We start from the raw sequence: 17,023 nt of genomic DNA, 5'->3' as shown, positions 1-17,023 counted from the left end.
ACTTAGAAATAAGAACATAGTTCCCTCATTAGCACCGTAACAATCTAGACAGAAACAAACATCACTACAAGCAAACATGTTTCGATAAACTCGACAAATATATTTTTATTTGGGTACATATTGAGACAGTTATATGCTCCAAACTACTAGTATATAGGCAACGGTCACACAAAAATATGAACACAGCAAATAAGATATCCCCATTCGAATACATAAACGTGAACATATGATATGTACAGATATTTTTTTGGTTTCCTAACTAAATGCCGTTATAATACTATTCAATCCACAGTCATGTTCATCGTATAATTTCCTGTTGTAGGATTTTTCACACAAAGGTATGGCAAAATAGACCATCGACTAAAATCCATGCCAATCTTTTAGCCTCTACCAGACTCCACAGGTCACTGGAAAAATAGCAGAAATTGGCTAAATATACAGACAACATGCCAACCAACCACACGACGAACACCTACGTAGGTTGCAAACTGTACTCCCGGCCAGCTAACTCACCTGGCATATCATCTGTCAATTTGGCCAATTTCCCCAGCAACCTATGGAGCCTGGTAGAGGCTACCAACCTTAAACGTCACTAGAAAGATGAGATGTGTACGACACATTCACGACTATCGCAAGAATTTGTCGTAAACTTGCCGTACGACTACTGTCCCCGTAGTTGAAATGTCAAGGGCTTGTTTGCCCTAATGACGGCAAAAGGTTCAAAGGGCATAGTTGGAAGACCTTGTCGAACAGGGTGGATTGGTTTCTTAAATCAAATCAAATAACCAAAACAAAGCTACTCCCAAACACAGATGTTGTGGATAAAGGCAAACTTAAACGCCATAACTCGTCATTTCTACATGATCACAAACTGCGACGTGGCGTGACGATCGACGATTTAGCATACAATAGTGTGGGACCTAATAGATAACATGGGCTTAGGTATAACTACCCGAAAATCTCACCTGAAAAGATAGCACTCAAGATTACGTTTTACAATCGTTACAGTGAACACGTTACAACATACACGGTGCTGACAACAAAATACCATTAAGTTAAGAAACATCAAAGACCATGTACATGATTAATATGTAATATAAAAAGATACAGTGGATTCTTCGATCCGCAATTATTTACAAGAAGACGTATATTGACTGACAACACACAAAGGAAGTCTGATATGAATTCTCAAGAGTTTTCTGTTGTCCGATGGGACTCATTCAGAATCAATTCCCGCAGCATACACCATGGTGAAAAACTAAGTGGCTGGAACAAATTGTCTCTGTCCTAAACAATATGATAATGACTGGCTATTTTTAACTAAGGTTCTTCCACGTCGTCCGATCTTCTCCTGCCATTGTGTGAATGTCTTTTTGATTTGTCATGCCACGATGCAATATCCGAGTGTCAGAGTTTCAACAATTGTAGCAAGGAGCTTGTGTCGGTGAAATCGGGAAAAGAAGTCCTCCGTTGAAACGTTGGAAACCGGTGCGTCAGTTCAGGGCTATTCTATCTTCCACAGACGCTTCGTCACAGACTTGTTCTACTGGAACTTCTAGTCGATGTTGTCTGGCCATCATATTGTGATTGTTTAGTTTTAAACACTATAGCATTCGACATGTACAAAAAAATACAAAAGCGTAGCCATGGTCTCTTATTCTGGTGGTGGAGAGTTCGGTTCTTTCTTCAGCTTTGGGTCATCTTCCGTCGTTAGCTGAGGCTTCGTCATATCTTCTCCTTCGAAAGCGACTTGTCCTTGTTGTTCTTCGTACTTCTGGCTCGTGAAGGCTTCGGCGATCTTGCGGTAGCGGTAGAGCATTAGTAGGGAGATGTACAGGACCACGGCGAGCCTGCGGTGTCGGCACATGACGGGGCTGGACACCGGGTGGAAGCGATGGTCGCAGTCGTCACACAGACACAGCGCCATGGACTGGTTGTAGGCGATGCAGGCCGGATCCAGACAGACCCAAGTCGCTACCCCGCCACACCCGCCGCACGAAAACGACCGCGCCTTGTCGTCGAAGTCGTTCGCTCTCTTCAAAATCCACTCGGCTCGGGAGCCCTGGTAGCTGATGTTTTCTCTTGTCTCCATCCCTCACTGGTACAGGATCCGTGGTCAAGAAAATAACACACCGATGTTTGTGGAACGAGATTGAAACGGGGAAAACGAGCGCCACTTCAGAATCACCCGTTGCGTACTTACTAGTTACGAACCGGTTTTGTTTTGGCGCCTCTCCAGCCCGGCAGAACCGGTCCGGCCAGTCCGCACTTAAGCTGGCTTACCTCACCTAACTACACATTTGTTTACATACGACTTAAACTGCAGATGTTTGATACTGTACACAATCTGAACAGGAAAAATGATTAAAAGAAAAATCAAACAAAAAGATATAGAATAACATCATATGAAATTCTTTACTTTTACTTTTATGAAAGTTCATCATTTGTAGTCAATTCATATCTGTTTTGATTTAACCTTACACAAAAAAACTGGCTGCTTTCAGACCCCCATCTAGCGATTTTAATGCAACCTGCAAGCAAAGACCACCAGACAAGTGACAACATGGAGGTTCGGTCGTATTGTAAACTTGGCTCCAAATAACACATTCAAGTCCTTTGTTGGGACGTACTTAGTGAGGCGGAAAAATAGTTTGTACTTGATTACATGTCTTCAGCCCAGCTTAGTGACTGGACAGAAAGGTCATTGGGGTATGAAGGGCGGTTGTTAAAAGTAAGTTAGCAGTCACGTAAAAAGAGGTACCCCCTCTTCAAGTTCGAGCCTCTCTTCAAGTCCATTTTCGTCCAAGTAAGCAAGGAGGTTTACAGTTTTTAAGTTTTGATTTCAACCCCCTTGGAGTAAGTAACTACGTACGCTGTAGAAAGCTAAGCCAAAGTAATATATTATACAATCATCCTTGCTTAGCAACCCCTTAGCTAACGTAACATGACCTAATTACGTGCGGGAGCAGTTAACGTCCAGTGTTGGTCATGTCCACATGTTGCGGTGTATTATGCCAAAGCCTGTTCTCATGAGCAATAAAGAACGTCAAAAGTATGATCCTTAGCCATCTCTCTCTTTTATGCAAAACAATGAAAAAGGTTTCCGTCCAGCGACATAACAGAATAAACTCCTGAACCAGTAACAACAAGTTGCACCGAATCGTCGTGCATGACGTATTTCATATGCAATTCGATACCGCGTACATCATCATGTGTTTCTAACTTACACGATAGCTAGTATCTTTTAAAAGTAGCTGACGTTAAACCTTTCTTTGATATTCAGACTATCCATGGTGATTGGAGGTTTGAAACTCTTACCAGTTTTAGAAAGGTTTGATACAACATAGCGACCGCCGGACAGGAGGTTAATTTTTGCACCGCAAAACATAATAGCCATGTGTTTATCACGTGAACGCCACGTGCCGCGCATCTCGTTGAAATTTACAGATCAAAATTGTTTTGTTCCATCGCGTCAAGCAAGTGGCGGGTCAAACATAATGACTTTACTATCATTTGTCTGTAGACCACTTTGGATAGTTACTGTGCAATTTTTTAATGGTCTATGTTCTTCAAGCATAGCGCCAGAAGGGAAAAGGCTGAGGTGTACGATAATGGGTTACGCTGGCACAATTTTACATCATATACATCAGTATAGATACATGCTCGCACGGAGTTAAACAGGCGGAGAAAAACTTACAGGCCATGCATTTTCTTTTTAGAAGAGCTGATATTTCTGCCCATGGGTTTATCATTTGGCTCTGTCCGCGCGGTTTTGAGATAAATACGTTTTGAATAAATTGGACGTTAACTGGTCACGTTACGTTAAGTAGCACGTACTTCCAAAAATCGTTTGCCCCCCTTCTATGGAATCAATTTGGAACAGTCTGACCTTTCCCCCTTCATGTACAAATAGAAAAAAGGTCAAATACCCGGTTAGTGACAAACACCTCCAGAATGAGGGCGGTACAGTGTGTTTCTCTCGCCCTCAAGTTTGTAGGGCTTGTCGTTCTCTATGTTATGATGCGGGTTGTCCGAGCGGTTTTGGGTGTTGTGTCCCCCTTGCTGCAAAGAAAGATGGACATCTACGGGGCCAAACGAGCTCAGATGTACGGCACTGCACTGGCGCTGGAGGACTACATAGATCTGGTTGGTCACTGACTTTTGATCAAGTTCATTGCAACCGTTGTGAGGGAAATGTGTGCGTGTTGTCCGACTGTGTGTGTTGTCCGACTGTGTGTGTGTTATATGTTGTCTGACTGTCTGTCTGTCTCTGTCTGTCTTGTTTGCAGCCCTGTGGCGGCCATGTTGAAGCTCGCGCAGCCCACTTTAATAGCCTATTGTGCGACTGGAAACCTGACTCCCCAGAAAACATGCACCTGCATGTATATTAAACATTGTTAAGAATTCCGACATTTTGAAAGAAACATTCCTTTCCTCGTGTGGATCGCGAAGTCTGAGTACCAAAATAGTACGAGATTTTGTAAATCGAACTCGTGAAGACTTGCTGAATGATTATGTTGTTCTACAGATCTTCACTTCTTCCTCACTCTGGACTGAGTGGAAAGAACGTTATATGAACGAACTGCAGTGCGAGACCAGGGTGGGAGGGAAGGCGCCTGACGCTCCGCTTCTACACATGGACGGACTCACACAAGCACGGCTGGTGGACTTCGCTAAGAAAGGTGTGTAGGTTGACTTATTACTTTATAGTTGGTTGGTTGGTTGGTTGGTTGGTTGGTTGGTTGGTTGGTTGGTTGGTTGGTTGGTTGGTTGGTTGGTTGGTTGGTTGGTTGGTTGGTTGGTTGGTTGGTTGGTTGGACGGACGGATGGATGGATGGATGGATGTCTTGCTATGAAATATGTTGTTTAACAGGATACTAATGGTTTAGATATTTGTTGATTTGACAATGACAGATTATTTGTTTAGTTATCGAGTTTATTACTTGGCAGGTTTTTTTCTTCGTTGTTAAGCATTAGTTGATTGGTTAGTGTTTAATCAGTTGATTAGACATCAAGCAAGGTAAAAAATATTTACCACTGTTTTAAACGTGAACATTTCCTTGCACGTTTTTCATCCCTCGTCGCCTTTTTTCAGGGCGCCCCCTTGTGGTGAACTTCGGTAGCTGCACCTGACCCCCGTTCATGGCGAATTTGGCCAAGTTTAACGACATGGTGGCCGAGTTCGCCGACAGGGCCGACTTCCTGACCGTCTACATCGCCGAGGCGCATGCGTCGGACGGCTGCTCCTTCCGAAACAACTTCAAGATCAGGTCATTTTGGATAATTATCACAACTTTATCAATGTACAATGTACTACTACACTGCGAGATTGCAAATATTGCAATATTGCAGCCAGTTTATGTCGTTATACTTTAGCCAACAAATGTACCAGAAAATGTGCAGTTTATCTCTAGATCTATGTATTGATAAAACCATGCAAAATCAACAACAGGCAGTATATAATATTTTTTTAGTTGTTTAGACAAAACATTTGTTCCGTCCTCGTTCTTTTGGTTAGCAGATTTTTTTCATTTAAATGACAAATTGACTGTCAACATTTCTATCCTCCTCCAAAATCTTTACAGAGATAACTATAACAAAACAGAAAGACGAATTGTTTTTGCCGTTAACAAAGTGACATCATATTTTGTCATCCTTTAAGCAAACCGCTATGATTTCTCTAGCCTATAGTGTTTTCCGGATGTTAAAGAAAATCAAAGTCGGATTAGTGGGATACTTACCCACAATCTCATCAAGATATAAAGGATAATCCAGATTAGTTCGCTTCCAACAGATGTCCCCCATCTGTACGTTTCTTAAGAGATCCTCTGTTGACACAAGCGATTAAAATATTACGTAAGACGACATTTGCCAGCAAACGCAGGATATCTCTCTTCCCTATCTTAATCCCAAAGTGAAATAGGTAAGAAATGTTTCTAAATACTTAGATGTTGATCACATCCAAACGTTACCTTTTATTTCAGGAAGCATCAAACACTAGAGGACCGTCTGGCAGCGGCGAAAATTTTGGTATGTATGTATCTATGAATGTCTGTCTTCCATTATGTATGTAAATGTATGTATGTAAGGAGGCAGTGGATTGTGGCAACCTATAATCATTACTGTGGCAATCATTATTACTGTTATTGAAATGTTAAAAATTACCGTCGTCATCCAGGGTGTTGTTGTTGTTTTCGCCCAGCGTTGTTCTTGACTCTTGATATTTTTTATCCTCAGGCCAACTCCAGCCTATCCCGCCCACTACTAGTGGACACAATGGATGACGTAGCCAACCGGAAGTACGGGGCGTGGCCTGAGCGGCTCTACATCCTGTTGGAAGAGAGGGTTATGTACAAGAGCATGCCGGGACCGCACGGGTATTACGTGCACCAAGTCAGAGACTGGCTGGAGAAATATCTTTAATAGGAACAATTAAACGACTTTCACAGTCTTCATCTAATCATTGGTTCTCACAAGATCTAGATTAAATTCGACCCTCACTTTGGTCATAATCTTCGGATTTTCTCCATATATTGACGATAAACTCTTTGTTGGGCCGGAGCGCCTTCCGTAATCATCATCATCTTGAATACCCCCAGATGACCCCGCGAGGGACAAAGTCCCGGGCTAAGGCGGGCAGGCCTCCAGCCTGGCACGGTATGACTCAACGGCGGGAGCCGTCACAACCGTGCCAGGCAGGGCATCCCACTGTGGAATGGTGGGGGGAAATATGAATATGTAGATTTTGACATGTCCAATGATGAACGTATGTTCCTAAAGTATATACTTATAGTGCTTGTGTTGTGAAGCGTATGGAAGGATTGTTTTTTTGTCTATATGCTCATTCGTTACGACTCAATCGCAATAGAAGTTGGCCAATGTTGTACAGTAATGTGAAGAACTAGTTGAGCGTATGAAGGGTAAGACCGTCCCTCTTCTGAGAGGTCTTGTCTGGAGAGAAAATCCTATGTCTCTGCAGTACTGTATAAGTTAGCTAGGGTTTGCTGTCTTGTGTCGGCCATTTTAACACGTTTGATGACAGGGACTTCTTTGTGTAATAAATGATAGTCTTTATTAAGGCAATTGTGTGATGTTACTGCCATCGCATTTAAGAGTGTGCTCAGCACTGTTAGTTTACTGAAAACGGGACAAACTGGGTAGATACCTCACGTGTTTTGTAACCACTTGTACCAAGTTGTATATCTTGTATGCTGTTCAGCCACCAGGGCTAGCCCTTTGTAATACTCCTAGATATAACAGCCTTCGGCTAGTTGGGTAGCCCTGGCTTGTTTATTTGAGTTCATGACAACCCAAACGGGAGGGCAAAACAGGTGCATGCGCGCTTTTACGCACACTAAAAACAACATCAACAGTGCAAAACGTGTGCCGTACGGTATGGCAGTATGTAAATCAGACGTATAAATCAAACATCTGCTTGGAGAGTACGTTTAATACGTTTCGTCACTTCCTGGTCCCCGATATATGTATATACATTAGACAATGTGAAGTTTAGAACAAGATATACAACAAATCCTCAAAAGATTGTCACAATTCAGACAAGATATCAAAAAAATTAGACAAGATTTATTTAATACAACAAAGCCTCAAAGGAATCTACGGGGGGGGGGAGTCTGATCATCTATGTAAAAGACTGAGAACTACCAACATACAAATATCGCAAAATCCACCATGAACAGCTTTTTTAGTTATCCCGAGTACAGACCAAAGGTAGATCCATTGGACTCGGTGTCGTAAGCACTGTTTCCTCCCCCCCCCCCCCCTCCATAAGCCAATTTGGAACAGCCTGCCCTGTCCATCCACCCACACAATCAAAGCGGTATTAAGACCACCACGGGGTGCATGCAAATACTTATAGCATATTCCTCCCCAAGATGGAGGCGGTGAAACGCGTTGCTCTCGCCCTCCATTTTGTGGGGTTTGTCTTATTTTTCGTGCTGATGCGGGTCGTGAACACAGTTGTCGGTGTTCTGTTTCCCCCACTGAAGAGAAGAATGGACGACCATACGGCGAAACAAGCTCAGATGGAGGGGAGTTCCCTAGCACGGGAGGACTACATTGATCTGGTAGGTATCGTCGAATCAACAAATGTATTGTGATTTCCATAGTTGTCAGTTGTCATTCCTTACGAATGGACTTTAAAAGCTTATATTGACTGACTGACGACGTTTTTTAACTATCAGAGAGGTTTGGTACAAAAATTATCAAAAATCATCTAAGATAATTATACTACATCTACCTATGAAAATTATACAAAAAAGCCAACGGGTCCGAGTGATGTTTGATACTCATAAGAGCATATCAACTCGCTGGCACTCTTTTTATGCATTCGACAAACAGCTATTAGACGGCTTCGTAACGTGCAAAATCATCTAATTACAATGTTTTCGAGAGCCATTTTTAACATTAAAAGAGCACACCAAGGGTCATGCATTCAGCTCTTATGTACCCAAATCCTCTATCTGTGTGGTATTTGTGTGTACTGAAGTGGAAAATACGATTTGAAATTCTGTGTACAGCTAGTACAGCTAGCGGCCACGACCTTAATGCATATGTAACATGGAAAGAAGACAGTGGACAAAACGTTATGCATTATACATGACGGGTTTTTTTTTTTTTCAAAGACTGAAAATTTATAAAAGACTGTCGCTGTATCTATCTCCAGGCCGCAAAATGTGACTCCTTGGTCGACATCCACGTATGCATGGAGGACGGGTTTCCTAAAAGTTATAAAAAGAATTGTAAGATTTCACCATAAAGACCCTTCAGTTTTGTTAATAATGATGAAACGGTGCTGTGTATTGGATCTCCAATACGTTCATTAAACAGGACGATAGAATCACATGGTTTCAAAAAGTGACTTACCCCAACTTCACCACATTGACAGACGAGCATAAAGCCACTTTCCGTTCAGAATCAAAGAACCCACCAACTAAAGAAACATTGAGCTACCTCCCCTTCCATAAATGAAGTCAAACCAAACTTAGCAAACACTAATATTTGAGTAGTCTCTTGTTTCAATAATGTCAATCACTATCCATTGTCACGTGTATGTCTATATCCTATGTTTCTAACATGTACTTGCAAATAGCCTTCGGCCAGGGATGTGCAAAAAAGTTTCTACATGTAAATTGCTGTTGTTCTCCAGATCTTCACTTCTTCTTCGTTCTGGGCCGCATGGGACGGACACGCGAACGATCTGCAGTGTGAGACCAGGGTGGGAGGGAAGGCGCCTGACGCTCCGCTTCTGCACATGGACGGACTCACACAAGCACGGCTGGTGGACTTCGCTAAGAAAGGTCAGCTGGTTAGCTAGTTAGTGATCTGTTGATTGATTGGTTTTTAATCAGTTTGCTGGTTAGCGTTCGTGTAGTTGGTTGGTTAAAATCGTCGATTATAGTTAATTACACATCAAAATATCAAAACTATATGTTCAACTGTTTAGAGCGTACGTGAACATTTCATTGCACTGTATTCATCCCTCGTCGTGTTTCTTCAACTGTCAAAGGGCGCCCCCTTGTGGTGAACTTCGGTAGCTGCACCTGACCCCCGTTCATGGCGAATTTGGCAAAGTTTAACGACATGGTGGCCGAGTTCGCCGACAGGGCCGACTTCCTGACCGTCTACATCGCCGAGGCGCATGCGTCGGACGGCTGGTCCTTCCGAAACAACACCAAGATCAGGTCATTTTATAGCTAATCATTACAAATTCAATCCAATGTGATGTAACAATATAACAGTAACACAGCAACCGACGGCAAATTTGTAATCAAAGCACGAAGGAAGCACGGGGGTTTCAAATTGTAATTTTATGGCTGGCTAACTCCTTTGGCCTATTATTTACTAAAATTCTACCATTTTTCTAGCAATTGATGGAGTCTGGTGGAGACTCCATCCCTATGCAAATTTTTTCCATGAAAAACCTTTTTAAATCGGTTTAAGAAAATTCAAGCAGAATATATCACAAATCCCTCCAAAGGATCACAGTTGGTCAAGTAAGACGGCTTAGAGGATCAACTAGACGAGTGTGATATTAAATCCATACCTGAGAAGGTGAATATCCGGCTTGCCTTACCGACTCTAGAGCGCCCGGATAGATTATATGTGCTAGGTATCAGTGTACGTCATGGGAATAGATGCGATCACCTTATTAATCGTACATGTATTTGGTTACTGATTTGGACGGAAAAACTAAGGTCATGACAAAAGATATCAAAATGTGATTGTTATCAAAGGTTTTGTGGTGGAGAGCATATATGCCGAGACCATTTTGCTGCGGTTGTGTTTTTCTATAATTTATCCTTATGTTGATTTTAGGAAGCATCGAACACTGGAGGAGCGTCTGGCAGCAGCGAAAATGTTGGTAAGTACTAAAAATAGCCTCTACAAGGTCTCTGGAAAATAGTAGAAATAGGTCGCCAAAAGTTCTTCGGCGGACCAACTTCTCTGACATGTTATCCGTCTATTTGGCCAATTTTTTACTATTTTTCCAGCGACCTGTGGAGCCTGGTAGAGGCTAGTAAGTAGGGAAGGCACCAGCAAATAGGTAAATTTTCAGTTTGACCAAGGACTTCAGCTTTTGGAATTCTTTCTTGTTATCTTCGCCGAGTACTTGTACTCGGAGAAGATTATGTTTTCGGTTGAAAAATCTGTTGGGTGGGTCTTTATGTATGTCAGGAGCATAACTCAAGAAAGCTTCAATGAATCTTTCTGATTTTTGGTAGGTGTGTAGTGGTTGTGCAAAGGAAGGTCAAGTTCAAAAATGGTTTACCTGCCGTTTTCCAACAGTACTGCAGCAGACTTTACATTTTTGTGTGTTTGTATGTAGGCAAAAAAAGTGACGGAAACGTTGATGGATCTTCATGATTTTTTGCAGGTGTGTAGATATTGTAAAAACGGAGGTCAAGTTCAAAAATGGTTCACCTGGCATTTTCCGTCGGTACTGCAGCGGGCTTTATATGTGTGTGAATTTGTATATCGCCAGCATAACTCGAGGTGCTGTTGACGGCTGTGCATGATATTCAGTTGGTAGGTAGGAGTGTTAAAGAGGAAGGTCAAGTTCGATAATGGGCCTCCTAGCGGATAATTAAGGTACTGCAGCTGAGTTCTAAATTTTGTGGTCGAATTTTCTGGAAGTGCCAGGTTCATGATTTTTCACCAATACATAGGGTCTGGAGCAGGGAATGGATGGTGTAAGTTTGGCCCCCCTAGCGGCTTATTTGGACCTGCAGTTGGCGTTTTTGTTGAAACCTTTGGAGGCTAATAACTACAGAAGGGGTTGACGGATCGTCATGATCTTTGGTATGTAAATAGCTTCGGTAATGTCTTACATAATCAAATACATATTATGAAAACCAGGAACTAATTTGCATAATGAATGAATAAAGTTTATCAATCCGCTTAAAGTTTGTTGTCGAATTTTTTGCAGGTAGTAAGGTTATAATTTTTTGAGTGGCAGATAGATCTTGGGGCAGAGAGTAAGTGATGTAAATTTGGGCCCCCTTGCGGCTTGCCTTAAACTGCAGTGGGCCTATTTGTTTGTAATTTTTGAGGAGGATAACTCAAGCAGGGGTTGATGGATTATTCTTGTATTTGGTATAAATGTTCCTTAGGTGATGATCAGCATAATGATATGCTAATTATGCAGATCATGACCTACCTAACGTAATAATTGTCATATATAGGACTGCCGCACCATAGTACGAGGCATGTGTTAGTACACACCTGGCGTCTAGAATCTAGGTCAACAGCTGGCGTCCTGAATCTAGGTCAACAGCTAGCTTACTAGCTGGGCAATCGAAAGAACAGGACTAAAATGTATCTGTTATGTTTGGTATGAAGATTTAAAAGCGGATCTTATGATTGACGTAACATGGTAATTATGATGAGTTCTATGTTTGTGCCTGTTTATATGCATTTAAGTCGCATTCTAGTCTTTGTGAAAGCTTGTATCAAGGTCTGCATATTGTTCAGTTACCAGGGCTAACCCTTTGTAATAGCCTTAGCCTTTGGTAGCCCTTGCTGTACTTACCTACAGCCAAAAAAAAACAAATAAAAACAAATCACCTTTGAAACTGTGTCATCCTTCACTGAAAGAGAGGCTAGTAATTATCGATTATAATCGAAATATTAATTATTCAAATGACCTCATTTGAATTATTGCTGAGATTATACTAATAACACTATGCTCGTAAATGACAGGACTTTTTATATTCATGTTGGGTATTTTAAAATAGCTGAATCTGATAATTGATATAGCCAAGCCAAGTTAAACAATTAGATGCTGATTATGCAAAACAGGGTCTAATATTTGATAGAGTTATACTACGTTTCGAAAATCCATCCAGTTTTCTTGGGTATCTTATTACCTGGATGTCTAACCGTCATTGACATTCCATGAGAGGACTTTCAGACCTGTGGCATATCAAGCCACTGAGAAACAGCGGAACATTGATAGATATTATTTAAGCAACTAAAGACTTGAATTTAATTGTTATTGGCTATGTAATGCCATATTGGTAAATGGCGGGAATTTGGTACTTTCATCTGTCGGTACAATTCATATTATTTGGCGAAGATATGAGGTCGTGGAACTCTAGTATTTACAATTGAAACTGCTGGATATACCCTAGTCATTTTTCTGAAATATGAAAATGGTCTGATTTCCTAAATAGTTTAAGCTTCTTTTTTTACAATCAACATTATTGTTGTTGACATTATCATTATTGTTGTTGATATTGATATTGTTTACCTCCCGCCAGGCCGACTCCAACCTATCCGGTCCCCTGCTGGTGGACACCATGGGTGACGTCGCCAACCGGAAGTACGGGGCGTGGCCTGAGCGGCTCTACATCCTGTTGGACGGGAGGGTCATGTACAAGGGCATGATGGGACCGCACGGGTATCACGTGCACCAAGTCAGGGACTGGCTAGATAAATATCTGAATAACTCCGTTCATTTTACATTCTTTAAGTAATCCTTGCCTTAATTTAAAAACAACTGATCAGTTTTGTATCTTCAATTCAGAAGAATCACATCTAAAGACGCACACTGAGTCAAGAGCTGGCATAAGACATACCTTTCGTGACCAACTCAACACTTTTTAATGCCAGTAGGTACCCATGGAGATTTATTTCATTCATCATTTCACATTTTATCAGTTCGACTATTCAATACTTAACTTCGAGAGGATTTCTAATCTTGTTTTATCGTGATCTGTAAAGCTAGTTAGTCCACAAAATAAAACTAATATCTATTTTACAACAATAGAACGCCAGTGTTATACTATACTATGATGAACTTGTGAAGCGCATGAAAGATAAGACCGCCCCTCATCAGAGAGGTTTTGTCTGGAAAAAGAATATTCACAAAGTTTTTTTATGGTATTGTATGTAATAGGTGGTGTCATTGAAGTGGAATAGTCAATCATCTTTGAACGCACATTCTGTCACAAGTCTTGTTGAATTTTCTCTATTGTTAGTTGTTTTATGTTTACCTCATCAATAGAACGATGCCATATGCATACAATACTACAAAGTACTTATGGGGCGTATGAAGGATGAGACCTTCCCTCGCATGAGAGGTTTTGTCCGGAAAAATAGTGTCCAGAGTCTTTGCAGTGCTATATGTCATAGGTAGGGGGCGTTGTACAGTGATGCAATGTATGCCACATGCCAAATGACGGTATTTTCTGTTTGCTTGAATTTGAAATAAATGACGAACATCAGTCAAATGAGACAACAATGGTGTGATGCGATTGTGTCGAGCAACTAGAAGACAGAGAGCACTAACGCCTGGTCTTTAGTGTTAGAAAGTTTCGGAATTTAACATCAGTGAGTTTTTGTGAATTTCTTAATGCCATAAGTATTGCCACCTCAGATGTTAGACATCCTCCCATTCGCTTCTCCCCTTGATCGATCCTAGCCGGACGACTGGCCAGCTGTCAATGGACTATACCACCCTACTTTCAGGAAGGGGTGTCTTCCTGCACTGCTAAAGTGCCTGAAAATACTGTTAGGGGCCTAGAATAGCAAAAGTTTCTTTGGAACCTCAATAGATACAGACATATCAAAATTTGAATAAAGGCTATCAAAGGGATCTTGAGTTATAGGTGCAAATACGCAAACATAACCAGAAACAGTACCTCCGTCGGGGGTGAGCTTCCTTCCCGGAGGTAATGACAGAGGAGAGAGAAACGCTGTGTTGACATTTTACCACTGGATGGGATTTACTCATAGCCTGAGTGTCATCCTGTTTCAGTTCCAGATTCTACCTTTACGGTAAAGGTAAAGCCTGGAACTGAAACAGGATGACACTCAGGCTAAATTACTCACGCCTTAGCCCCTCGTATCGGTCAATGCAATCTAATGGTTCGAAAAGACCGTCAAAAGTTAGTTTCGCTGAACTTGCTTTCCTGTAAACGTATTTTGATTTGGTATAAACAGTAATCTTAAAAAGAAATTACGTAATCCGAAAAACGATAACATCTACACTCCGACGTGGTAGATCTTGCAAGGAGACTGAAGCCGTATAACGTTACATCTGCTTAGAGATTATGTAAATGTCAACTTTATTGCAGATCCATGCACAAGGGCTAATTGCAGACAAAGAAAAACGACGGCACCACACACAGAAGTGGTGGTCTTTGTTGTTACATACTTGCAGACAACACTCCATCCTTCAGGATACAGTTCCCATTTGTCCAACAGAACGTTGACCCGGTACCGAACCACCTGCGAAGGTCACGCGTGCTGTACCTGTGCGACCTGGATTCGGGCAGTTCAGTAGTCTGTTCATTCAGACCTTGTAGTGTCTAATACCACCAATTGCAAGGACATTATATTATGTCCTTAGTGGCACACTGGGCAGCAAGTTTTCTTGTTGTTTCATGTAGCTACGTAGCGTGGTATATTTTCAGAGGGAGAGGTTGAGGCACCTCCTCGAACACGGGTCCCCCATTTCACGTCCCTTCCAGACGAAGGGTGCATCCCAACCGAGATATCTTGGCCCAGATTTGAACCGGGGTCTCACAGTTTGAAAATAATCGGAAACAGGAGCTCAACTGTGAGCCTGCTACCAGATAAATAGCCAAAATCGTAGCTACCATAAGCCAGAATCTAGAGCATGGTTTACAATGACCTCGTCTTCGGTCTTTATCTCGAGTCTGTAGGTGAGATTTTCTCGGTGTAATGAGGACATGCACCCGTCTGGACAGCGAAGCCGACCCCCAGCATTTTGCATGTGGATAGGTGACCAGGTTAGGTCCGGTGCCGGGCGGTAAAGATTCTCACAATTGTGCCGGTACTCTCTCAATGGCCCTGCCCTAAAAAATGTCAACACTCACCTTCCTTAGTTTCTCCACTGCTGGCAATCAAAGTTCGTTGCACAACAAATGTAACAGGTACAATGTATTGCAAGTTCACTAGGTAGTACAAAATATCAAGACACATATGTCTTTGCTTATAATCATCAACAATGCTAATGAATTCTACAAAACTTAAGACTAAACACAACGGTATCCAATAAGAGTAATACAGTATACATATATAGAACACGTATTACATGATACAGTATCTGCACCATCCACCGTCTTGATTATCCTTGTTACGAGGCATTAATTTGGCAATCTATCTAATACTAGAACTCACATATTATAGAAAAAGTGGGTAAATTTTTCCTCCGCTGCCTAAAATAAAAGAAGTCCAACCGAACAAAATTATCTTTATACTTTAGTTAAGAATGTAGCATAGCATTGGAGGTACTTCTTAATATCATTGCATCTATCATTCTTATATCTATATGTACATTACAATGTACTTGCAATTTGACCCTCGAGCATATACGTGTATTTTGCAATAAACGTATTATCATTATTGTGATTGAGTTGTTGCAAAAGTCATTACAGTAGTCATTTTTAGTCAATTTTGATCTTTGCGTTTAGCTGCGGTTCAGGATGACATCAGAATGCTGTAGGTTGTAACTGGCCTGTAGGGTATATACAGGACCGGTCGGACATCTTCATCCAAACATCTGGGCGCGTGGACGAGAGAGGACCTGCTTTTGTTCGCTGCTCATTGTTTTAACAAAATCTCAACCAGGTAGTCCGCCCACTTTTACGCTCTCAGACTATACCTTAACAATCTCGTCTTGAGGTCGTCAGAACTTGCTGTCAGCACTGAATACTTTCTTGACGACATGCAAAGAGTAAACTGCAGCCCAGACCAAGAACGCTACGGCGGCTCTCGTGCTGAGTGGGTCCTGAGAAAGATCGGGGACTTGGACGACAAGGCCCGGTCGTTACGATGCCTCCAGTGCAGAGGGCAGGCGACGTGGATCTGCCTGGACCCCGTGTGTGTGTACTACAACAGCGACAGAGTGCTGTCTCTGTGTGACGACTGTGACAAGCGCTTCCACCCGGCATCGAGTGCCATCATGAACAGTCACCGCCGCATGGGAGTCGCCCTGTACATCTCCATGCTGATGCTGCATCGCTACCACAAAGTCGTGGGCGCCATCGCCGGGACGATCGAGCGGAGTCAAAAGTTCGCCCCGGACAGCAGTGAGGTTGTGTCGACGCAGCTGCCAAGGGCTACCCTTCCCGCCCTACGGTCTCGCTCTCCCGCCAAGTCACCTGTAGAGTCTACGGAGTCCCCCAGTCCGTCCAGCTCGCCAAGCCCTGACAGCACGGAGACAGGTAGAAAAAGGAAGCAGGAAGGAGAAGACACGAGCAAACCTCAAACCAAGGCGGCCCGCAATGACGACGACCGCCCGGATCAACTCTCTATCTCCGAAGTCCGGCCGATCCACGAGTCGTACGGCCGGATCCTGGGACGACTGAGAGCGGACCGGTCTCTGTCCGTCTCCGAGGCCTGCATGCGCGAACCTTTCGGCAAGCTGACCGTCAGAAACTACGCCGCCATCGCAGAGCTGAAGATCGTGGATGCCAAACTGTACACCTCCGTGCTGGACAGCTACATGCGGCGGGGCGACGGGAGCGGCACGCTG

General features: G+C 42.5%; 2 pseudogenes; both read left to right on the top strand.

Moving 5' to 3' along the window:
- The first annotated feature begins 3,935 nt into the window (after nucleotides 1-3,935).
- LOC136444542 (type I iodothyronine deiodinase-like) lies at nucleotides 3,936-7,074 on the top strand (annotated as a pseudogene).
- Nucleotides 7,075-7,830: 756 nt separating this feature from the next.
- LOC136444844 (type I iodothyronine deiodinase-like) lies at nucleotides 7,831-13,013 on the top strand (annotated as a pseudogene).
- Nucleotides 13,014-17,023: the final 4,010 nt, after the last annotated feature.

This window comes from Branchiostoma lanceolatum, chromosome 11 (assembly GCF_035083965.1).
Source record: "Branchiostoma lanceolatum isolate klBraLanc5 chromosome 11, klBraLanc5.hap2, whole genome shotgun sequence".
In the NCBI taxonomy this organism is placed as follows: Eukaryota; Metazoa; Chordata; class Leptocardii; order Amphioxiformes; family Branchiostomatidae; genus Branchiostoma; species Branchiostoma lanceolatum.
The sequence above is the reverse complement of the archived record's forward strand: the minus strand, read 5'-3'. Positions and strand labels throughout refer to the sequence as shown.